Source organism: Heterodontus francisci, chromosome 34, assembly GCF_036365525.1.
Source record: "Heterodontus francisci isolate sHetFra1 chromosome 34, sHetFra1.hap1, whole genome shotgun sequence".
Taxonomy (NCBI): domain Eukaryota; kingdom Metazoa; phylum Chordata; class Chondrichthyes; order Heterodontiformes; family Heterodontidae; genus Heterodontus; species Heterodontus francisci.
This window is the reverse complement of record NC_090404.1, coordinates 12,785,038-12,811,622: the sequence shown is the minus strand read 5'-3', so window position 1 is coordinate 12,811,622 and position 26,585 is coordinate 12,785,038. Positions and strand designations below refer to the sequence as shown.

General features: G+C 43.8%; 1 long non-coding RNA gene across 1 annotated transcript; it reads left to right on the top strand.

Annotated features, from left to right (window-relative positions):
• Positions 1-381: 381 nt before the first annotated feature.
• Positions 382-26,585, top strand: LOC137349083 (uncharacterized). Its single transcript, XR_010969237.1, has 3 exons — positions 382-484; positions 8,701-8,879; positions 25,808-26,585. It is a non-coding gene; the product is annotated as an uncharacterized lncRNA (long non-coding RNA).

The following is a 26,585-nucleotide window of genomic DNA, read 5'->3' as shown; positions in this document are numbered from 1 at the left end:
GAGGGAGCTCAGTGACTGATCCACAGCCACCATCAGTTATGTCAGGAATGGGGAATCTAAACGGAAACAACAGGTTCATTTGTAAATGTCACCACAATGTGACCTGTGCGACTCTGCACCGACTCTGTGGCCAGATATAGGCCGTCTTGGCAGATGTTTCCACCAGATTGTGGCCGCTGGATTTATTTTCTGCTCAGTAGTGAGATGTGCGGTTTGGAACAGGCAGCAGGGAAACAGGAAGTTGTGTTGCCCGAGAATGAAATAGCAGACGTCAGCTTCATGTTATCACCGTGAACATATTTCCTGCCAATGAGGGTGGATACACTCTGACAGCATCAAGAACCAGCACACAGATTGCTTCTGGTCTCAACATTGTATTAAACTCCATTCTTATTTAATGAATAAAACACATCCGTTTATTTTTAATTTAGCACATTCATTGAAGAGGGAGACCGACTGAGGGATATCACTGGGAGAAATGAGGGTAAATTTAAAAAAATGCATTTTCTTCAAAGAGTGTTGTCAGAAAATAAGAGATTTTATGTGAGTCAGGGCCTATCTGAGAGAGAGAGAGAGAGAGAGAGAGAGAGAGAGAAGAGGTTCAATTGTCATTGTCGCAGACAGAAAGAAGAGACAGGTTAAGCGAGTTAGATGGTGTATGAGAGAGGGATAGAGGTTCAGTGAGTTTGATGAAGTCTGAGGGAGAGGAAAGAGTTTCAATGTTTTCAGATTGAGACAGAGGAGAGATATTCCGTGAATTCCGTGGAATCTGAGAGAGAGGAGAGAGGTTCAGTGAGTTCAGAATGAAGGAGTGGAGAGAGGTTCAGTGAGTTCAGTGCTGTCTGAGAGAGACGAGAGAGGTTCAATGCGTTCGGTCTAAGAGAGAGGAGCGAGTTTCAGTGAGTTCAGTCTGAGAGAGAGAAATGAGGTTCAGTGAGTTCGGTGCAGTCGGAGAGAGAGGAACGAGGTTGACCGATTTGAGTCTGAGAGGGAACCGAGAGGCTCAGTGAAATCAATGACAGATGTGCTCGCCTGGGTAAAGAAATAGTCCATGTGAGATTGATTTCTAAACAAGAGCACACACAGAATGGGTTGCGAATAATTGTTATTGTTATGAAATAATTTACATGTTATTACATTTTGAATAAATGCACATACAATGCTGAAAAATACTTGCTGGAGATAATCGCTTATCTTGGTGCAATGGACTGTAACCATTGAGAATGATGTGTTCTAGGTAACCACACACACGTACACAGACACACACAAACAGCAACGCACACACCAACACACAGCAACACATACATATCCACATACTCTCACAAAGAGTATAATGTTGGAAAATGTGAGGGTGTCCACTTTGTCGGGAAGAATGGAAAAGAAGAATATTAATTCAATGGAGAGATGTTGTGGTACAGAGGGATCTGGATCTCCTTGTACATGAAACACAAAAAAATAGCATTCAGGGACAGCAAATAATTAGGAACCTAAATGTAATTTTGTCCCTTATTGCAAGGAGGATGAGTTAAAAATTAGGAAAGTCTTGCGACAAGGCATTAGTTTGACGGCACCGAGAGTACTATGCACAATTTTGGTCTCCTTACTTGAGGAATACATTTGCGCTGATGTTCGCTGATGATTGCACAATGTTCAGCACCATTCGTGACTCCTCAGATACTGAAGCAGTTCGTATAGAAATGCAGCAAGACCGGGATAAAATCCAGGCTTGGGCTGATAAGTGGCAAGTAACATTTGAGCCACACAGGTGCCAAGCAATGACCATCTCCAACAAGAGAGAATCTAACCATCTCCCCTTGACATTCAAAGTCATCATTAATCCCCCACGATCAACATCCTAGGGGTTACATTTGACCAGAAACTGAACTGGAGTAGCCATACAACTATCTTGGCTATAAAGACAGGTCAGAGGCGAGGAATCCTGCGGTGAGTAATACACCTCCTGACTCTCCAAAACCTGTCTACCATTTACAAGGTACAAGTTCGGAGTGTGATGGAATACTCTCCAATTGCCTGGATGGGTGCAGCTCCAACAACACTCAAGAAGCTCGACGCCATTCAGGACAAAGCAGCGCACTTTATTGGCACCCCATCCAGAAACATTCACTCCCTCCACACGCACAGTGGCAGAAGTGTGTACCATCTACAAGATGCACTGCAGCAATGCACCAAGGTTCCTTAGTCAGCACCTTCCAAACCCGCGACCTCTACCATCTAGAATGACAAGGGCAGGATGCATGGAAACAGCACCATCTGCAAGTTTCCCTCCAAGCCACACACTATCCTGACTTGGAACTATATTGCCATTCCTTCACTGTTGCTGGGTCAAATTCCTGGAACTCCCTTCCGAACGGCACTGTGGGTGTACCTACCCGACATGAACTGCAGCGGTTCAAGAAGGCAGCTCACCACCACCTTCTCAGGAACGAATGCAAAAGAAAACTCAGCAAGATAGGGCCTAATGCAATATAAACTGGGACAGTGCCTCGTGTAGTAATAGCTGAGACAATGTTAGTTTTAAATACAAAGAAACATGGCCTACTCCATTAATAATCTCGACATATTCCAGTATAATATAAAATAGGACCAGGCCCGGCCTAGTGCAATGTAAAGACAGACATGGTACTCTGAATATGAAGTGAACGTGGGCCGTGTGTATTATAAAAAAGAGTCATGGCTGGTGTAATATAAAGAGAAATGGTCAATTTTATGATAAACACACGCACTCTCTGGTGCAATAATAACTGAGATGGGGCCGAATGAAGGCAACAGAGCTGCAAGACCTGGAATAAAATAAAATGAGACAGGGTACTCTGCGAGAATTCCTGATACAGGCCTCGATAAATATAAACTGAAACAGGGCCTAGTACAGGAATTGCTGATGCAGTTCCTAGATTAATGTCAACTGAGACCATACCGAGGGCAGTGATTACTGATACATGGTCTAGAGAAATACAAACTAAGCCAGGGCCTAGTGCAAAGATGACTGAATAAGGGTGTCGAGGAATATAAACGGAGACAGGGTCCAGTGCAGTGATTACCGATACAGGGTGTAGATTAATATAAGCTGAGACAGGGTTTAGTGCTGTGATTACTGATACAGGGTCGAGATTAATATAAACGGAGACAGGGCCTGGAGCAGTGATTATGATTACAGGGCATCGATTAATATAAAGTGAGACAGTGTTTCGAGCAGCTTGCAAGTATAGAGCACCTTTAACATAATATATCATGCCAAGTTGCTTCAAAGGAGCATTATGAAACAAAGTATGACGCTGAGTCTCAAAAAGGGATATTCGGTCAGATGGCCAAATGCTTGGTCAAGTATGTAGGTTTTAAGGAGTGTCTCAAAGGAGAAAATGAGGGGGATAGGTGTTGGAGACTATTCCAGAGTTAACTCTCTTTTACACTCCACAGACGCTGCCTGACGTCCTGAATATTTCCAGCATTTTCTCCGTTTAATCCCAGCTGCTCTGATAGTGCATCTCACTCGATGTAAAACTCGAGTCCTTTTGCCTAAGGTGCTTCCAGATGTTCCTTTCAGAAACACTGACACTTTTATATGAAAAGAGTGGAAATTCCGTGCACCTTTACAATAGTGTTGGAACAACAACCTGAGGTAATTAGAGAACCAGCCCCTGACAATTAAACCGAGTCGTGTAAGACTGGTCTCATGTCTTGAGGTTGAGATACAGTGAATTAAATAGCAAACTGCGATAGGTTGCAGGTCTTGTCTCAGTGGGATCGCTCTTGTCTCTGAGTTGCAAGGTCGTGGGTTCAATCCTCATTCCAGAGGTTGGAGCCCATGATCCAAGACAGTAACGCAGTGTTGAATCGATATTGCATGGTCAGTGGTGTCATCTTTCGAATGAGGCGATAGTAATGCCATCTCAGTCGAATGTGAAATGTCCATGGCACTATATTAAAGATCATGGAGTTCTTCCCAGTATCCTAGACCAATACATATTGCTCATCAAGCATCACTGATAGACAAATGATCTGTCAGTTATCACAGCTCTGTTTGTGGGAGCTTTCTGTGTGCAAATTTCCCCCTCTGCTTCCAAAATTACAACAGTGACTACACTTCAACACAAGTACCTCAATTAGTGTAAAGTGCTTTGGGGCATCCTGAGGTTGTGAAAGGTGCTGTATAAATGTATTCTTTCCAGATGGGGACATTTTACAACACAAGTTGCAATATGTTGAAAGCTCTGAGATTAATGTGATTGTAGGCCACTCCTCTGGTCACTGCTTTAACTTGTTTGTTCAACTAGGATAAAGATTCCATTAAATGAACATTCTGTGAAATTCCAGGCTGTTCAGAGACGTTCCATTAACTTCGGCAGCAGAACTTTCAGAACTGATTTCTTCATTTTTTTCTCTGCCTGTAATGTTTTGTACCAACGGTCAACATTCTGAAAATAAACCTTTAGTTTGAGTTGAAGTTAATCAATAAGTGACTTCGTGGATTTGGCTTTGCTGCCAGGAACACTTCAATGAAACTAGTGAGGCGTTTATGTAAATAAACACAGAAATAGAATTCGTAGATCAGAGTACTGAGCAGCAGAAGCACAATAAATATTTCCCCACCGACAGACCACAGAAAGAGAGAGAGAAAAATGCAAATGTCCCAACGGATTCGAGTAACAATTGATTTTTGGAACATTTCTATCAGTTATATGAGAATAAAGTAAAGATGATATCTAAGTTCAGAATTGGTATATATTATGTCTGATCGCTGGATATAGTGTCATTGCACATGTTTTTGTGGAGATTTCCTATATCCTTTCCCTTGCGCGCTCCCTCTCTCCTATCGTGACCTATGTCTTACCCCATAATATAAAGTCAACATCTTAACAACATTCTCTCTCAGCCCGATTCCTCTGCCTATAACCAAATCGTTGGGAATCTACAGAGGGAGCTTTACCCTAAAATGTGTATTTTCCGTCCAATAGCCCGGTATGTTTGATGGGACAGTGTAGAGAGAGGTTTATTCTGTGTCTATGCCCTTTTTTGGCAAGGGATCTTTCTTCGGTATCTAAGCTATGCTGCACCTGCCCTGGGAGTGTTTGATGGGCAGTGTAAGGGAAACTTTGCTCTGTGTCTAATACGTGCTGCACCTGCCCTGTGAATATTTGATGCGACTGCGTGGAGGGGATCGTTACTCTGTATCTAACACGTGCTTTACCTGCTCTGGGAGTCATTAATGGGACAGTGTAGAAGAAGAATTACGCTGGATCTAACCTTTTTTTCCTTTTTTTTCTCCGTCTTGACGGAGCTTTACTCTGTATCTAACCTCGTTCGTACCTACCCTGGGAGTGCTTGATGTGACAGTGTAGTGGAAGATTTACCCTGTACCACTCGCCCATGCTGTACTGCCCCGGGAGTGTTTGCTGGGACAACATAGAGGGATCTTTACTCTGTATTTAACCTGTATGTACCGGCTCTGGGAGTGTTTGATGGGACAGTGCAGAGTGAGCTTTACTCTGTATCTAAAATGGACAATACCTGCCTTTGATTTTTTTTAATTAATTCTTTCATGGGATGTGAGCAACGCTGGGAAGGCCAGCATTTATTGCCCAGTCCTAATTTCCCTGGTGAAAGTGGTTGTGAACTGTCTTCTTGAACTGGTGCAGTCCATCTGTTGCGTGTACTCCCACAATACAGTGAAGAGGAGGGTTCCAGGATTTTGACCCAGCAGCAGTGAACGAACATCAATATAGTTCAAGTCCAGGATGATGTGTGGCGCGAAGGGCAACTTAAAAGTCGTGGTTTTTCCATAGATCTGCCCGCCTTGTACTTCTAGGTGATAGAGTTCGCCAATTTAGTAGTTGCTGTCGAAGGAGACTGCAGTACATCTTGTAGATGGTACACACTACTGTCACTGTGCGTCGATGGTGGAGGGAGTGAATGTTTGTGGACGGGGTGACAATCAAGTGGGCTGCTTTGTCCTGGATGGTGTTGAGCTTCTTCAGTGTTGTTGGAGATGCACCCATCCAGTCAAGTGGAGAGTATTAGATCACACATGTGCCTTGTAAATGGTGGACAGGCACTGGGGAGTCAGTAGATGAGTTACTCACCGCAGAATTCCCAGGTCTCTGTCCTACTCTTGTAACTGCATTATTCATGTTCTCGTTCAGTTCATGTTCTGGCCAATGGTAACCCCCAGAAAGTTGGTAGTGGCTGATTTTAGTGATGGTATGCCATTGGATGTCAATTGGAGATGGTTAGATTCTTTCTCATTGGAGATCGTCGTTGTCTGATACTTGCGTGGCTCGAATGTTACTTGAAATTATTAGCCCCAGCCTGAATGTTGTCCAGATCTTTCTGCATCTGGATACGGACTGCTTCAGTATCTGAGGAGTTGCAAATGGCACTGAACTTACAATTTAGATTAGATTAGAGATACAGCACTGAAACAGGCCCTTCGGCCCACCGAGTCTGTGCCGAACATCAACCACCCATTTATACTAATCCTACACTAATCCCATATTCCTACCAAACATCCCCACATTTCCCTACCACCTACCTATACTAGTGACAATTTATAATGGCCAATTTACCTATCAACCTGCAAGTCTTTTGGCTTGTGGGAGGAAACCGGAGCACCCGGAGAAAACCCACGCAGACACAGGGAGAACTTGCAAACTCCACACAGACAGTACCCGGAATCGAACCCGGGTCCCTGGAGCTATGAGGCTGCGGTGCTAACCACTGCGCCACTGTGCCGCCCTATCATCAATCTAAATTGGCGAACTCTATCACCTAGAAGTACAAGGCGGGCAGATCTATGGAAAAACCACGACTTTTAAGTTGCCCTTCGCGCCACACATCATCCTGGACTTGAACTATATTGATCAATCATCAGCGACATCTCTACTTCTGATCTTGAGAACTCCTGCAGTGATGTCCTGGGGCTGAGGTGATTGGCCTCCAATCTTCCTTTGTGCGAGCTATGACTCCAACCAGTGGAGAGTTTTCCTCTCGATTCCCATTGACTTCAGTTTGGATATACCTCCACACTCGGTCAAATGCTGCCTTGGACTGGTCAGGTGCGCGGAACAGGGCAAGGGAATACACAATAAATGGCACTGGGAGGGGTAGAGAACCAGAGACGCCTTGGATTGTCCACATATCTCTGAAGGTATCAAGAAAAGTAGATAACGTGGTCAAGAAGGCTATAAGAGAAGGGAAGATTTGTGCGAACAGCATAATACATTAGTTATACCGCAGCTAGATACTGTGTACAGTTCTGGTCACTGAATTACAGGACGGATTTGATCACACAAGAGAGGGTATAAAGGCGATTTAGAAATGATGTTGCCAGGACTGTAGAATCTAAGCAATGTAGTTGTCTTCTTTGGAAAAGACAAGGTTGAGGGGAGATTTAATTAAGGTGCATGAAATTCTGAGCGGCCTAGATAAAGTGGACAAGGAAGACCTGTTTCCATGGCAGTGAGTTCTATAACCGAGTGCATAGATTTAAAATTATTTGCAAAAGCATTAGAGGGAAGTTGAGGAGAATTAATTTTAACCAGATAGTGATGGGTGTCTAGAACTCACTATGTGAAAGGGCGGTAGAGGCAGAAACCCTCATGGAATTTTGGAATACATCCATGGATATGCACTTGAAATGCTGTAACTAGCAGGCTACGCAATAAAAGATGGAACGAGAGTTTAGCTTGTCTTTGGCCGGCACAGATACGATAAACGAATGGCCACTTCTTGTGCCATGAATATCTATGATTCTGTGATTCTATGAAAGATGCAAAGGCCTCTAAAAGGCTACAGCGTAATTTTATCAGGATGTTACCAGGGATGAACAAGATGACTTAAGAAGACATAATGTATTCAAGACGAAACATTGAGTGCTTGTGAGAAGGGAAAGCAATAATCATGGTTGGTATTAATCTACATATAATCTGGAAAAATCAGATTGGCAATAGCAGCCTGGATGAGGAGCTCATAGAATGCTTTCGAGATATTTTCGCAGAGCAGCGCGTTCTGGAAACAACCAGAGAGCAGATTATATTAGAGTTGTTATGGTATAAAGTGACAGGGTTAAATTAATGGCCTCAGAGTAAAGGCACCTCCAGGTAGCAGCGACCACAATATCATTAAATTTAACTTCTAGTTTGAAAGAGAGATGAGTGGGTCTAAGACTAGTATTTTAAACTTAAATAAGGTCAACCATGGGGGCATGAAAGCTGAGCTAGCTGAAGTGAACTGGGTTACTATGCTAGGAGACAGATCAATAGAGAAACAGTGGCAGAAATTGAAGGGGATTTTTCAGAATACTCGTCGTAGGTGTATTCCTACCATAAAGAAAAAATCTAAGGGAGAAGCCATCATCCCTGGTTAACTAAAGAAGTTAAGGAAAGCATCAAACTTAAGCAAAAAGCATATAATTGTGCAAAGATGAGTGGCAGGTCAGATGAATTGTCAGAATATAAAGAATGGCAGAGAATGACTAAAAGGTTAATCAGGAGAAAAAATTAGAGTATGAGAGGAAGCCCACTGGACATCTAAAACGGATATCAGGATTTTCTACAGGTTTTTAAGAAGGAAAAGAGTATGTGAAATGAGTGTTGGACTATAGAGAGTGAGAATGGAAAGATAATGGTAGATAATAAGGAAATGACAGATAAAATGAATTTTTTTTTGCTTCTGTCTTCACTATAGAGGATACAAAAACCATTCCAGTAATAGCTGTAAATCAGGAGGTGGAAGGACGAGAGGAACTTGGCGTAATTCCAATCACCAGGGAAGCGGTACTGAGCAAACTGATGGAACTGTGGGCTGAAAAGTCTCCGGGTCCTGATGGACTTCATCCTCGGGTCTTAAAGGAAGTGGCTAATAAGGTAGCAATGTGTTGGTGTTAATTTTTCAAAATTCAAAATTCGCTGGATTCTAGAAAGGTTCCTTCAGACTGGATAGTAGCAAATGTAACCCCTCTATTCAAGGAGTGGGACGGGGTGTGTGTGGGGGGTGTTGTGGGGGGGGGGGGTGGGGGTGGTGGGTGGCGGGAAAGGGTGCTGGGAGGGCAGACAACAGGTAAATAAGCGAGTTAGCTTGTCATGGGGAAGGTTTAGAATCGATCATTAAGGAGGTTACAGCTGGGCACTTAGAAAATCTTATGGTAATCGAGAATAGTCAGTATGGCTTTGCGAAAGCTAAACCATGTTTAGCCAATTTATTGGAGTTCTTTGAAGGAGTAACATACACTGTGGATAACGGGGAGCCCATTGACGGACAGTGCTTGGATGTCCAGAAGGCATTTAACAAGGTGCCATCTACAATTAGGAGCTGTTAGCATGGATAAAAGATTGGCTGGCTGGCAGAAAACAGAGAGTATGCATCAATGGGTCCTTTTCGGATTGGCAGGATGCGACGAGTGGACTCTTGCAGGGGTCTGTGCTGGGACCTCAACTTTTTACAATTTAATCAATGACTTAGATGAGGGGAGCGATACATGGTACCTAAATTTGCAGATGACACCAGGATAGGTAGGAAGGTATGTTGTGAAGAGGACATAAGGAGGTTGCAGACCGATATAGATAGGTTAAGTGAGTGAGTGGGCAAAAATCTGGCAGATGGAGTATAATGTGAGGAAATGTGAAGTTGTTCACATTGGCAGGAATAATAATCAAAAACAGTGTATTACTTAAACGGCAAACGACTGTAGGATTCCGAGGTGCAGAGAGAAGGTTACTGGAATGCTACCCTTTATTACGAGAGGAATTGAAAATAAAAGCAAGCATGTTATGCTTCAGTTATACAGGGCATTGGTGAGAACACATCTCGAAAACCATGTGCAGTTTTAGTCTCCTTATTTAAGGAAGGATGCAAATGCTTTGGAGGCGCTTCAGATGAGGTTTACTAGACTGATACCTGGAATGAGCAGGTTGTCTTATGAGGAAAGATTGGACAGGCTGGGCTTGTTTTAACTGGAGTTTAGAAGAGTGTGGGGAGACTTGATTGAAGTATATAAGACCCTGAACGGTCTTGACAAGGTGAATCTGGAAAGGATGTTTCCTCTTGTGGGTGAGTTCAGTACTAGGGGCTCTATTTTAAAGTTAGGGGTCGCCCTTTTAGGACAGCAATGAGGAATTTTTTTTCTCTCTCAGAAGGTTGTTCAACTTTGGAACTCTGTGCCTCAGAAGCTGGTGGAGGTGGGGACATTGAATATTTTTTACGGCGGAGGTAAATAGATTGTTGTTAGGCATAGGAATCAAAGGTTATTGGGGGTAGATGGTAGTGTGGAATTCGAAACACAAACAGATCAGCCATGATCTTATTGAATGGTGGAGCAGGCTAGAAGGGGACAAATGGCCAACTGTTGTGTTCGTATGAGAGATTTCAGTTATGAAGATACACTGGCAAGGTTCAGACTGTTTTCCTTGGGACAGAGAAGGTTAAGAGATTACATAATACAGATTTTCTGCATGTTGAGACGTTTTGATAGGGTCGATAGGGGGGGGGGGGAACTATTCCCTATGTCTATTGGGTCAATAACCAGAGGCCATAGATTAAAATATCATTAGTAAACGATGTAGACAGGAGATGAGGAAATGTTTTTCGCTCAGGGCTGGTAGGATCTGGAACACCCACCTGAAACGATGCTGCAAGCTGAATCCCTTAATACGTTGGAATGGGTGCTGGACAAGTACTTGAGATTGAAGAAGAATGAAGGGCTTATTACATAACTCGTGGATGTTGGACCAGGTGTGACTGCACTTTCAAAGAGCTAGCAAAGGCACAATGACCCTAATAGCCTCCTTCTGTGCTTTGGATGATTCAATGACAATGGCCAAAATTGCTGACATTTCAGTGTTAAACGAGACTCTGTCTCAGTTATCTGAACGGCAAAAACCGGTTCTGTTTACATTATTCCACGCTCTGTCTCAGCTATTACTGCACTAGACCATGTCGCTGTTTATATTATACTTGACAATTATTGCAGTTTTAGCTCAATACATTGTGGCAGTTTGCGAGACACTCAGATTTATTGCTGCAAAATATCATATTTCCATTTTCATTACACTGGGCCCTGTCTCAATTATTACTGCACTGTGAGGGAGAGTGACTGCCCTAGACATAAAAGCAGCACTTGACCAAGTATGACATCAAGGAGCCCTAGGAAAGCTGGTGTCAATGGGAATCGCAGGAAATACTCCGCTGGTTGGAGTCATGCCGAACACAAAGGAAGATAGTTGAGGTTGTGGTTGTGGTTGTCAATCATCTCAGCTCCAGGACATCACTGCAGCAATTCCTCGGGGTAGTGTCCTCGGCCAACCATCTTCAGTTGCTCCATCAATGACCTTCCCTCCATGATAATGTCAGAAGTGGGGATGTTATCTGAAGGTTGCACAACGTTCATCATCATTCACGACTCCTCAGATACTGAAGCAGTCCGTGTCCTAATGCAGCAGGGCATGGACAACGTCCAGGCTTAGGATGGTAAGTGGCAAGTAACACTCGCGCCACACAAGTGTCAGCAATGACAATCTCAAACAAGAGAGAATATTACCATTTCCCCTGGCTGTTCAACAACATTATTATCGCTGAATCCCCCACTATCAAGCTCCTGGGGGTGATCATTGATGAGAAACTGAAATGGACCAGTCACATAAATACAGTGGCTACAAGATCGGGTCAGAGAATAGGAATTGTGCAGTGAGTAACTCACATCCTGTCTCCTCAATGACTGTTCACCATGTCGAAGGCACAAGTCAGGAGAGTGATGGAATACTCTCTACCTGTCTGGATGAGTGCAGCTCCAACAACATTCAACAAGCTCCACACTATCCAAGAAAAAGCAGCCCGCTTGAATGGCAAGTCCTCCACCACCTTCAACATTCACTGCCTTCACCACAAAGTGGCAGCAATGTGTACCAGCTACAAGATGGACTGCAGCAACTCGCCAAGGCTCCTTCGACAACACTTTCCAAACCTGTCACCTCTCAGACCTAGAAAGAAAAGGGCAGCAGATGCGTGGGAACGTCACAACCTACCAGTTTCCCTCAAAGCCAAACACCATACTGACTTGGAGCTATGTTATTGTTCCCTCACTGTCGCTTGCTCAAGATCCTGGAACTCCCGTCCTAACAGCACTGTTTATGTATCTGCTCCCGAGGAGTGCAGCGGTTTAAGAAGGCAGTTCACCATCATCTTCTCAAGGGCAATTAGGAATGGGCAATATATGCTGGCCTCGCCAGCGCCGCCCATATCCCATGAATGAAATAAAATACACTAGACGGTGTCTCAGTTATTACTGTATTGGACCTGATATCTGTTTATATTACTCTAGGCCCTGTGTCCATCAGCACTACAGTCGACTATTTCTCCGTATATGATGCACTAGACGTTGTCTGAATTATTATTGTACTCGACCATATCTCTGTTTATATTGCACCAGGCCCTGTCTCAGTTATGACTGCACCAAACTCTATCTTTGTTTATATTATACTTGTCCTTGTCTCAGTTATTACTGCACTGGAACGTGTCTCTCTATATATTACACTAGACCCTGTCTCTGTTATTACTGCACTAGTCCATGTCCCCGTTTATGTTACAATAGGTCCTGTGACTGCACCAGACCCTATCTCTGTTTCTGTTATATTAGTGTTTCTCTCAGTTATTACTGCACTAACGCATGTCTCGGTTTATATTACATGAGGCCCTGCCTCAGTTCTTACCGCACTGGACCATGTCTCAGTTTACATTCCACGAGACCCTGTCTCAGTTATTACTGCACCAGACCCTATCTTTATTTCTTTTACATGACGCCCCGTCTCCGTAGACTGCATCGCCCATATCCCTGTTTATATTACACCGGAGCCTGTCTCAGTTATTGCTGCATTAGACTATGTCTTTGTCTATATTGCAGTAGGCCGTGTCTCTGTTATGACTGCACTTGTCCATAACTCTGTTTATATTACATGGACCTCTGTCTCAGTTATGACTGCACAAGACCATGTCTCTGTTTATTTTACATTAGACCCTGTCTCAATTATTAATGCACTAGATTATGTCTCTGTTTATATTACCCATAAACCTGTCTCAGTTATTACCTTATACACCATGTCTCCGTTTATACTACACTATAGGCTGCCTCAAGTATTATTGCACTCGCCCATATCTATGTTTACTTCTGGCACCGCTCTCAGTTATTACTGCACTGGACGATGTCTCTGCTGATATTACGCTACGTCCTGTATCAGTTATGACTGCATAAACCATGTCTGTCTTTATGCTACACCAGACCCTCTCTGTGGTATTACAGCACTGGATCATGTCTTTGTTTATAATTTCAGAAAACCATGCCTCTGCTATATTACACTGGACCCTTTGTCAGTTATTACTGCAATAGTCCATGTCTCTGTTAATACGTTAGACCCCGTCGCAGTTATTACCACACTATTCCATGTCTCGTTTATATTAATTAGACACTGCCTCAGTGATTACTGCAATGGAAGTCCATCACCAAGAGTGGCTCGACAGCACCACTCCTTATTGAGCTGGTTGAGTCCTAAAGGACATAGCTGCTAGACTGGGTCTGCGGCAGATGGTAAGGGAACGAAAAAAGGATAAAATAGACTTGACCTCGGCCTCACCAATCTACCTGTTGTAGCAGCATCTGTCCATGACAGTATTGGTAGGAGTGACCACACCGCACAGTCCTTGTGGAGATAAAGTCCCGTCATCACAGTGCAGGTATTCCCCATCGTATTGTGTCGCTCTACCACCGTGCTAAATGGGATAGATTTCGAACAGATCTAGAAATGCAAATCTGGGCATCCATGATCTGTAACCTCATGGCCTGGCATGTCCCCCACGCTAACATTACCATCAACAGAGAAATATAGAAAATAGGAGCAGGAGTAGGCCATGGTTCAATGAAGAGTGCATGAGAGCACCAGACATACCCCAAAATGAGGTTTCAGCCTGGTGAAGCTACAACCCAGGACTACTTGCATGCCAAACAGCATAAGCAGCATGAGAAAAACAGAGCTAAGCGATCTCATAACCAATGGATCGGATAAAAGCTCTGCAGTTTTGCCACATTAAGTCATGATTGGTGGCAGACATTTAAAAAACTAACTGGAGGTGGTGGCTCCACAAATATCACCATCGTCAATGATGGGGGAGGCCAGCACAGCAGTGCAAAAGATAAGGTTGCAGCATTTGCAATAATCTTCAGCATGAAGTGCCGAGTGAATGATCCATCTCGGCCTCCTCCTGAAGTCCCCAGCATCACCAATACCTGCTTTCAGCCAATTGGAATCACTCCGCCTGATATCAAGAAACTACTGAAGGCGCTGGATACTGCAAAGGCTAAGGGCCCTCACAACATTCGGGCAATAGTACTCAAGATCTGTGCTCCTGTGCTTCAGAACTTGCTGTGTCCCTAGCCAAGGTGTTCCAGTATCGCTACAACACAAGCACCTACACGGCAATGTGGAAAATTGCCCAGGTAAGCTCCGTACACAAAAAGCAGGGCAAGTCCAACCCGGCCAATTACCACCAGTCTACTCTTAATCATCAGTAAAGTGATGGAAGGTGTCGTCGAAAGTACGATCAAGCAGCTCTTGCTTAACAATAACCTGCTCAGTGACACTCAGTTTGTGTTCCGCCAGGGTCACTCAGCTCCTGACCTCATTACAGTCTTGGTTCAAATATGGACAAAGGAGCTGAACGCAAGAGGAGAGGTGAGAGTGATTGCCCTTGACATCAAGGCAGGATTTGACCGAGTATGGCATCAAGGATCCCTAGCAAAACTGGACTCATTGGGAATCAGGGTCAAAACTCTCCACTGCTTGTTGTCGTGCCTAGCACAAAGGAGGATAGCGGTGGTTGTTGGAGGTCAACCATCTCAGCTTCAGGACATCACTGCAGGAGTTCCTCAGGGTAGTGTCCTGGACCCAACCATATTCAGCTGCTTCATCAATGATCTTCCATCAATCATAAGGTCAGAAGTGGAGATATCCGCTGATGATTACACAATATTCAGCTCCATTCGTGACTCCTCAGATATTGAAGCAGTCCGTGTTCAAGTGCAGCAAGACCTGAACAATATCCAGGCTTGGGCTGATAAGTGGCAAGTAACATTCGTGCCACACAAGTTCCAGGCAATGACGATCTCCAAAAAGAGAGAATCTGACTATCTCCCCTTGACATTCAATGTAATCACGATCGCTGAATCCTCCACTATCTACATCCTGGGGACTCCCATTGACCAGAAACTGATCTGGAGTAGCCATAGAAACACCGTGGCTATAAGAACATGTCAGAGGCTAGGAATCCTGCGGCGAGTAACTCACCTCCTGACGCCCCAAAGCCTGTCCACCATCTACAATGCACAAGTCAGGAATATGATGGAATACTCTCCACTTGCCTGGATGGGTGCAGCTCAATAACACTCAAGAAGCTGGACACCATCCAGGACAATGCAGCCGGCTTGATGGGCATCCCATCTACAAGCATTCACCCCCTCCATCACCGACGCACAGTGGGAGCAGTGTGTATCATCTACAAGATGCACTGCAGCATCGCACCAAGGCTTTTTAGACAGCACCTTCCAAACCCGCGAACGTCTATCACCGAGAAGGACAAGGAGAGCAGATGCATGGGACCACCACCACCTGCAAGTTTCCCTTCAACCCACACACCATCCTGACTTGAAACTTTATCACGGTTTCTTCACTGTCGCTGGGTCAAAGTCCTGGAACTCCCTTCCTAACAGCACTGTGCGAATACCCACCGCACATGGACTGCAGCGGTTCAAGTACAAAGAACATAGGACAAAGAGCAGTACAGCACAGGAACAGGCCATTCATCCCTCCAAGCCTGCGCCGATCATGATGCCTGCCTAAACTTTACGCAGAGAGTGGTGGGTGCGTGGAGTGCACTGCCAGCGGTGGTAGTAAAAGCAGATACATTAGGGACATTTAAGCGACTCTTGGATAGGTACATTGAAGATAGTAGAATGAAGGGTATGTAGGTAGTTTGATCTTAGAGTAGGTTAAAGGTTCGGCACAACATAGTGGGCCGAAGGGCCTGTACCGTGCTGTACTGTTCTATGTTCTATGTTCTATGTTCTATGTTCGAAACTAAAACATTCTGCACTTCCGGGGACCGTATCCCTCATTTCCCAACCTATTAATGTATTTGTCAAGATGTTTCTTAAACGTCGCTATCGTACCTGCTTCCACCACCTCCGCCGGCAGCAAGTTCCAGGCACTCACCACCCTCTGTGTAAAGGACTTGCCTCGCACATCCCCTCTAAACTTTTCCCCTCGTACCTTAAACCTATGTCCCCCAGTAATTGACTCTTCCACCCTGGGAAAAAGCATCTGACTATCCACTCTGTCCATGCCGCTCATAACTTTGTAAACTTCTATCATGTCACCCCTCCACCTCCGTCGTTCCAGTGAAAACAATCCGTGTTTATCCAACCTCTCCTCATAGCTAATGACCTCTAGACCAGGCAACATCCTGGTAATCCTCTTCTGTACCCTCTCCAAAGCCTCCACGTCCTTCTGGTAGTGTGGCGCCCAGAATTGCACGAAATATTCTAAGTGTGGCCTAACTAAAGTTCTGTACAGCTGCAACAAGACTTGCCAATTTTTATACTCTATGCCCCGACCGATGAAGGCAAGCATGCCGTATGCCTTCTTGACTATCTTATCCACCTGCGTTGCCACTTTCAGCGACCTGTGGACCTGTACGCCCAGATCTTTCTGGATATCAATACTCCTAAGGGTTCTGCCATTTACTGTATCCTTCCCAGCTGGGAAGAAGGCGGCTCTCCACCACCTTCTGAAGCGCAATTCGGGATGGCCAATAAATGCTGGCCTAGCCCACATCCCGGGAACGGGAAAAAAGGATCATGTCTCTGTTTATATTATAATAGTTGCTGAACGATGCCAGCACTGCTCACATCCCATGAAAAGTATAAAACAAATGTTGCATACTTCCACATACACAAATTCATATCTCTCCCTCTTTCTGTCTGTCTACCCATCTAACAGAGACATTGTACAGTGCAGAAATAACTGAGACTGCATTAGCTGATGTAAACAAGCTCAGTGCCCACTGTAGTAGTAGCAGAGAAAGGATCTAGTGTGTTATAAACAGGGGCATTGTTTAGAGTAATATGAACAATTTAGTACACTAATAATCGAGACAATATCTGGTGCAATAAAACGAGGGAATGTTCCAGTATAAATTTTAAAAAAGACATAGTCTCGGGTAGTAATTACTGGGACATGGCCTAGTGCAGTAAAAACTGAGAGCGCATAATGTCATATCATCAGAGAAATGGTCTAGTACAGTAATTACAGAGACAGGGCCTAGTGTAATATAAACAGAGACATGCTCGAGTATAATGTAAACTTTGAAATTTCTTGGAATTTTACACGAATTCAATTCCCACCATGGCATCTCGCGAACTTACATTCAGTTCAGTAGATACATCTGAAACAAAAATCTAGAATCGATAATGGTGAACATGAATCTATTGGAATGCTTGCAAAATCTGGTTCATAAACGTCCTTTAGGTAAAGCAATCTGCCGTCCTTACCCAGTCTGTCTTGCACGTGACTCCAGATAAGCAACAATATGGTTGACTTTTAACTGCCCTCTGAAATGGCCCAGCATGCCGTTCAGTTGTATGAAACGCCTGGAAAATTGATAATGTGAATACAATCGGCCCGCACATTTACATCAGCCCAGGCACATACAAGGCACATTACAGCCCAGTTAACCTACAAGTTGCTCCTCAATAACATCTGAAGCCTACTGCTATAACTGGGACAGCTGTCCCACAGAGTGGTCAAGAATCAGCCTGACATCGTCATACTCACCCTAACTTACCTTACTTCTAATGACCCTGACTCCTGATCGACCTACCAGAGGCATCATTAACTCCAGAAGTCATGAAGTCTCACAGCAACAGATCAGACGGAGGTGGTGAACATTTCTGCTGATTACCAACTACTGCACCGACTCAGCTGATGAATCAATACTCCTCCATGTTGAACACCTCTTGGAAAAATCACTGAGTGTATCAAGGGCACAGAATATACTCCGGGTGGGGTTTCAACATCCATCACTAAGAGTGCCTCAGTAATAACATACTGATCGAGTTTGCAGAGTCCTGATAGATATAGCTGCCAGATTGCGTCCACAGCAGGTGGTAAGAGGGCCAACACCAAGAAAAAACCTAATTCACCCGGTCCTTATCACGCTACCTGCCACAGATGCATCTGTCCGTGAATACAGGACAATTCTTGTTGAGACAAAGACCCATCTTCACACTAAAGCACCATTCATTGTGTAGGGTGGCACGACCACCATACTAAATTGGATGAATTAAGAATAGATCTATCAGCTCCAAATTGAGCATCCATGAGGTGCTGTGGATGAACAGCTGCAGAACTGTATTCAACCACAATCTGCAAACTGATGGTCCGGCATATCCCTCTACCATTCCCATGAAGGCAGACGACCCAACCTGCGTCAATAAAGAATGTAGAAAAGAAGGTCAGAAGCAGCAATAGGCGAAGCTAAAAATGAGAAACCAACCTGATGAAGGTACAGGCACAGTGCAGAATGCAGAACAAGTCCAAATTGCCCCATTGACATCCAATCAGTTTACTCTCAATCATCAGCAATCGGATGAAAGGCATCGTTGACAGTGCTATAAAATAGCACTCACTCAGCAATGACCTGCTCACTGATGCTCAGTTTGGGTTCTGCCAGGGGCACCCAGCTTCAGATCTCATTACAGGCTTGGTCCAGCCATGCACAAAAGAGCTGAATTTCAAAGGTGAGTTGAGAGTGGCTGCACATAATATTAAGGAACCATTTGATCTGGTGTGGCAGCAAGCAGACCGAGAAAAATTGAAGTCAATGGGAATCAAGGATAAAAGTATCCACTGGTTGGAGTCATGCCTAGCACAAAGGAAGATGGTTGTGGTTGTTGGAGGCCTATCATTTCAGTCCCAGGACTTCAGTGCAGGAGTTCCTCAGGATTGAGTCCTGGATCCAACTATTTTCAGTTGATTAATCAATGACATTGCCTCCATCACAAGGTCAGAAGTGGGAAGACTCGCAAATAATTCCACATTGTTCAGTTCTATTTCCGGCTCCGCAGATACTGAAGCAGTCCACGAGGATCCGCACAGTAATCAGACTTGGGCTGATAAGTGGCAAGTAACATTTATGTCGCACAGGTGCCAGCAAATATCCATCTCCAACAAGAGGGAATCTAAACATCTTTCTTGACAATAAATCACATTACCATTGCTAAATCCCCCACCATCAACATTCTGAAGGTTACCATTGACCAGAAACTGAACTGGACCAGCTGTGGATACAAGAGCAAGTCAGACACTAGAAACTTTGTGGGGAGTAACTCACCGTCTGACTCACGAAGCCTGTCCACCATTTACAAGGCACAAGTCAGGAGTGTGATTGAATAATCTCCACTTGCCTGGATGAATGTAAGTCCAACAACACTCATAAAGCTCGGCACCATCCTAGACAAACCAATCCTCTTGACGGGAACCTCATCTTAACCATTCACTCCCTCCACGGTAGTTGCAGCTGTGTGTACCATCTGCATGATGCACTCCAGCATCGCGTCAAGCCTCTTTCGATAGCACCCTTCCAAATCCACAACACCACCACGTAGAAGGACAAGGGCAGCAAAAGAATGGGAACACAACCACCTGCAATTTCCACTCCAAGTCACACATCATCCTGACTTGTAACTATATCGCCATTCCTTCACTGTTGCTAGGTCATAATCCTGGAACTCCCTCCTAATAGCACTGTGTGTACACCTACACCACATGGAATGCAGTGGTTCAAGAAGGTGGCTCGCCACCGCCTTCTCAAGGGCAGTTAGTGATGAGCAATAAATTTTGACATTACCAGCGATGCTCACATCACATGAATGGAAAAACGAAATAACTAAGCCAGGGCCTAGTGCAATATAAAGAGAGACAGCGTCTAATAACTGAGACAGTGCCTAGCATAATATAAGCAGAAATAAAAACAAGAAATGCTGGAATCACTCAGCAGGTCTGGCAGCATCTGAAACATTAACTCTGCTTCTCTTTCCACAGATGCTGCCAGACCTGCTGAGTGATTCTAGCATTTCTTGTTTTTATTTCAGATTTCCAGCATCCGCAGTATTTTGCTTTTATAATATAAGCAGATCCTGGGTAGTCTGGTGTAATAACTGAGATAACACAGAGCGTAATATAAACAGAGAAGTGGTCAACTGCAGTCATAACTTAGGCAGGGCCCAGTGTACAATAAGCAAAGACGTGATCTAGTGCAATAATAACGGAGACAAGTTCTACTGTAATATAAACAGAGACATGATCTAGTGCAGTAATAACTGAAATAGTGCCTAGATTAATATAAATAGAGACATGGTCGAGTGCAATAATAACTAAGACAGAGCAAAAGGTACTATAAACAGTGACATTGGTCTGGTGTAGCAAGAACTGAGGCAATGCCTGTTTTGTGTCATTTACACTAACCAGGTTTCACTGCCATCTGTTGTAAAAACATTGCCATTGCAGCTACTGTGAAAATGTTGTTGTTAGTTACTGTTTCTGATATTAATGCATCAAGAAATAATTTGTACAGATGTACCAGCTCGTCACCTTCTGCGTGGGTTGGGGGGTGGGGGGTGGTGCGGGGTCAGGGGTGTTGCAAAGGATTTAAAGTGCTCCTAATTCAAGATGAACGTGGCCAATTTGTGTGCAGAAACATCAGTAATGGAGTAAAGTGTCTCAATTCCTGTCCATGTAATTTTGTAGATCTTGGTTGAAGGGAGGAATGTTGCCCAGGACACAGTGAGGAGCTCATGGGAGCTTGAATGTCCACATCATCAGAAAAAAGGGGTGGGCAAAGAATTATTGGTTGATGATATCGTCTTGACCCGTTTGAATTTCTGGGGCATTTAGCCATGTCCCTCTTCGTATGAAACAGGGGCCTGTATCTTTTTATAGTACACTAGATCCTGTATCACTTCAAATGTGATTATGCAATGCCTCTATTTCTATTACACGATGCCCTGACACAGTTAAATTGAACAACATTTGTGTATATTAAACTAGACCATGCCACTGCCCTTGATATTACAACGTGCAAGGTCAGTGAGCACAGGTGTGGTGGTTAAACAAGACAAGGTGTTTCCTTTTGTTTTGCTTTTCATGGGATGTGAGCATCACTGGCAGGCCAATAATTGTTTCCTATGCTTAATTGCCATTGAACTGAATGGCTTGCTAGGCTTTATCAGAGGGCAGTTAAGAGTCAATCACATTGCTGTGGGTCTTGTATGCCAGATAAGATAAGTACAGCAGATTTCCTTTCCGAAGGACATTAGTAAACCGGATGCGTTTTTTATGGCACTACTACTGAGTGCTTTTCAATTCCAGATTTTAGTTAATTGAATTTAAATTGCATCAACTTTTGTGGTGGGATTTGAACTTGTATAACCAGGGCATTAGCCTGGGCCACTCGCTTACTAGCTCTGTCACATTACCACCACAACCACATCGTGCCACAGCAGAGTTTTGGATGAGCTCATGTTTATGGAGGATGGAAGATATGAGGAAAATCAGGACAACGTTGAAATAATCAAGCAAAGAGATATCAAAGATATTACTGAGGGTTTCAGCATCAGATGTGCTGAGAGATTGATGGAGAAGGGCAAAATTATGGAGGGTGAATGAGGTGATCTTGGGCATAGAGTAGCTCAGGGATCAGAAGTTCATCCCAAGGTTAGATAGCATTTAGATGCTGTGACCGGTCGAGTTCAGCCTCAGAGAGACACCAGGAGAAGGATGAAGTCAGGGTCCATCCAGGGAATATAGTTTGTATTGAAAACCGAAGACAATAGCTTCAGTCTTCCAAAAACTTAGTTGCAGGAAATTGTAACTCATGCAGGACTGAAAGTTGGGCAATTAGCATGACAGATCAAAGGCAGTGGTGGAGAGAGGTAGTGGAGACAGGTGGTGGTGAGGTGAGATGGGTGGCATCATGGCACCTGTGGAACCTGATGTTGTGTTTTCAGAAGACGTCACCGAGTACCAGCATGTAAATGAGCAGTTGTGGCGATGAGGCACTGTCGTCACACTGAAGACACCGTCTATCGTGTTATACCCACTACCACCATACTAAATGTGATATATTCAGATCTAGCAACTCGAAATTGTGTTTCAGTGAAGAACTGCTTTCTGCATCAGTCGAATTGTATTCCATCACAATCTGTAAATTGTGGCCCCGCACATTCCTGTCTCTACGATTAGCATCGAGCCAGGGGACCAACTCTAGTTCAATGGGAATGTCAGAGAGCATGCTCGGAGCAGCACCATGTGGACCTAAAGATAAGATTTCAACCGGGTGATGCTACAACACAGGACTACATGCAGGCCAAATTGTGTGCCAGCACACTATAGACTGAAATAAGTGATCACATATGCCATTAATGGAACCCAAACTCTACAGTCCTATCATATCCAGTAATGAATATTGGTGGACCATTACACAACTAAATAATGGAGGAAGCTCCGTTAACATTCCCATCCTCAATGATGGTGGAAACCAGTAGGTGAGTACTAAAGACAAGGCTGAAGCATTTGCAACAAACTTCAGCCAGAAGTGCCAAATGGATGATCAATATTGGATTCCTCCCGATGTTCCCATCATCAGAGAAACCGTGCTTCAACTACTTCGATTTAGTCCATGTGACGTCGAGAAACTGCTGAGCTGAATAAAACAAATGCGATGGGCCATGACAACATCCTGGCTGACATGCTGGATTGTTACAGAATTAGCTGCAGCCCTAGACAAGCTGTTTCAGTACAGCTGCAACATAGCCACCTACCAGACAACGTGGAAATTTGCCGACGTATGTCCTATTCACAAAAAGTATGACAAATTCAATCCGTCCAATCATTGCTCCATCAGTCTATTCTCAATCATCAACAAAGTGATAGAAGCTGTTGTTGACAGTGTTACCAAGCGGCATTTATTCAACAATAACCTGCTTACCGATGCTCGGTCTGCAATCCTCCAGTGTCATTCAGCTTCAGACATCATTGCATCATCTGTCCAAACATGGACAAAAGAGCTGAATTCAAGAGGTGCGGTGAGAATGACTGCCCTTGAGATAAAGGCTGCATTGGGCCTAGTGTGACATCAAGGAGCCCGAAAAAAATGAAGTCAATGGGAATAAGGACAAAATACTCCATTAGGTGGAGTCATACCTAGCACAAATGTTGTGGCTGTTGGAGGTCAATCATCTCAGCTCGAAGACATCGCTGCAGGAGTTCCTCAGGGTAGAGTCCTAGGCCAACCATCTTCAGCTCTGTCAGCAATGACCTTCCCTTCATCAGAATGTCAGAAGTGGGGATGTTCGCTGATGATTGCAGCGTTCAGTTCCATTTGCAACTCTTAAGATACTGAAGCAGTCTATGCAGCATGCAGAAAGACATGGACAATAATCAGGCGTGTCTCGTTAGTGGCAAGTAAAATTTGTACCACACCAGTGCTAGACAATGACCATCTCAACAACGGAGCGTGTAACCAACTTTCCCTGACATTGACATCTGACGGCATTAACGTCACTCAAATCCCCCGTCATCAACATCGTGATTGTGTCAATTACCCTAAAGCTTAACTGGCCCAGAAGCATAAATACTGTGGCTACAAGAGCAGGTCAGAGACTAGATATTCTGTGGCGTGTAACTCACCTCCTGACACCCCAAAGCCATCTGCACAAGTCAGTAGTGTGATGGAATTCTCTCCACTTGCCTGGATGATTGCGGCACCAAAAACACCCAAGAAGCCCGATACCATGCAGGACAAAGCAACCCACTTGATTTGCACCCCTTTCACAAATTTAAACATTTACCCGCTCTAACGCAAGTGGCTGCTGTCTGTATCAACTGCAAGATGCACTGCAGCAACTCACCAAACCTCATTCGACCGTATCTGCCAAACTGGTGACCTCCACCACCTAGAAAAACAAGGGCAGCAGGCGCGTGGGAACCCCACCACTTCCAAGGTCTCTTCCAAGTCACACGCCATCCTAACTTGGAAATATCTCACCGTTCCTTCACTGTCACTGGGCCAAAATCCTGGAACTACCTCCCTAACAGCACCGTAGGTGTACCTAACCCAATTGGAAGTAACTGTTCAAGGTGACTCACCACCACGTTTTCAAGGGCAGTTAGACATGGGCAATAAATACTCGCCCTGCTAGCCATATCCACCTCAGCGAATGAGGTGAAAGTGAAACTGCGACAGGGCTCAGTGTATTATAAACAGAGACATGTTGTAGTGCAGTAATAACTGAGACAGGACCTACTGTAGGATAAACAGAGACATGGTTTAGTACAGTAATAACTGAGACAAGGCCTACTGTAATATAAACAGAGACGTACTCTAATGTCGCAATAATTGAGACAGTGTCTGTTTCTTGCCATGTAAACATTCAGACTTTCCCTGCCACCTGGTGGCCAATGCTTACCATTGCTCCAATTGTGAAAATGTCAATGCCAGTTACTGTTTCTGATATTTCTGGTATTAATGTATCAAGAAGCAACTTGAACTCATGTTCCAGCTCATTACCTTCTCCAGGATGTCCCAAAGGATTTACAGTATAGATAATTGCAGAGAACACGGCTGATTTGCGCACAGAAACGTCAGCAAAAGAGCAAAGTGGCTCCATTCCTGCTAATGCAATTTTGTTGATCTTTGGTGAGGGGAGGAATGTTGACAAGGACAGAGTGTGGGTGAGATGGGAGTTTTAATTGTCTACCTCAACAGTAAAGGTGTGACGAGGAGAGTGTACTGGTCCATGATATCAACTGGGCCCTTTTTCAGTTATAAAGCATTAGATCATAACTCTGTTTATATTACAGCCTCAGTTACTTTTGCATTAAATCATACCTCCAGTTACATTACGCCAGAACCTGTATTAGGTGTTACTTCCACAAACATTATCTTTGTTAATGTTACCCTAGACTCTGACTCAGCTATTAATGCACTGGACTGTGCCTCTGTTCGATCACAAGAGGACCTGCCTCAATCATAACTGCACCAGACTATGGCCCGCTTTGTTTTACACAAGATTGTGCCGATGACTATATTAACCTCGATTATGTCTCATGGATTACTGCTCTAGAATATGCCTCCGTTTATATTAAACAAGGCCACATCTCTGTCCTACTACACTTGATAATGTCTCTGTTTATATTACAACAGGGCATGTCTCAATAAATACTGCGCTCGACCATGTCCCCTTTTATATTACACTTGGCCTTGTCTCAGTTAGAATTGCACGAGACCATGTGTTTGTTTATATTTCAAGATAACCTGCCTCAGTCATAATACACATTACATTGGGTCCTGTCTCAGTTAATATTGCACTAGGCCATCCTTCTTTTTCTATATCATCCGGCCTGTCTCACACAATCCCTCTGTTTATTTTACACAAACCTTGTCCACGTTATTATTGCACCAGATCAAACCTCAATTTATATTGCACTAGCCCCTATCTCAGTGATTACTGGACAAGGCCATTACGCTGTTCGATGCATAGATGTATATTAATATAAATAAAGATCTATGTTTGCCGTAGAGCAGGATGCAATCATTTGTTGATAGAGGCAGATATTTAATATTGTTAATATCTCTCAGCAGTTAAGTGTACTTTCTAATTGCTCAGATATTATGTGGGTAATATTTTTGTTGAAAGGAACAATCTCCGAGAGATGAACTGACATTGAGGGACAGAGAAAAAGTGAGCATTCGTGCACCGCACTTCAGACTACTCCGTGACAAACACTGTTGTGTTAAAGTTTACTAATGCACCCTTGTGTTGTACTATGCCCATTGCTCACAGTTTTTTTTTTGTTAACTTTTGGTTTGCCTGCAGGGGTTTCTATTTAACTTCCCATGACCCACTGATTGTGTTAAATAGAGCTTGGAACCGCACAACAATATGGGCTGCCACAGGGTCCTAATGTCCACGAATTCAACAATTCTTATCTGGTTATGAGTAACAACTGAAAATAGCTCACACAACCTGTATTTTGTGTGTGCTTGAGTGTGTGTATACGAAACACCATTCTTAATATTTACTGGTTACTTCCACAACAATAAATGAATATCTTTCCTAATTGTGCTTCAATATTTTATTTTATTTTATTCACAATCTCGTTTCAAATAGTTTAATACTGTTAAGGTTTATTGCTAACTCAATCCTTTTAATGCTCTTGTTCAGAGGCAATGTCACACTGACCATTTCGTTGCCAAGGCCGGTCTGTCTGTTCCCAGTATTCAGTTGGAAAAAAGATTAAATCAGACCGGGAATAATGAGCAGCTATCCACTCGGCTCTATGATTTATTGTCCAGTGATCACCTCCTTTCATACAGAGCTCCTGATAGATACCACACGTATGTGATGATTTTTGCATGTCACTGTAAAAATGAAAATGTATCTGTACCTGACTTGAGGTTAATAAATCTGTAAT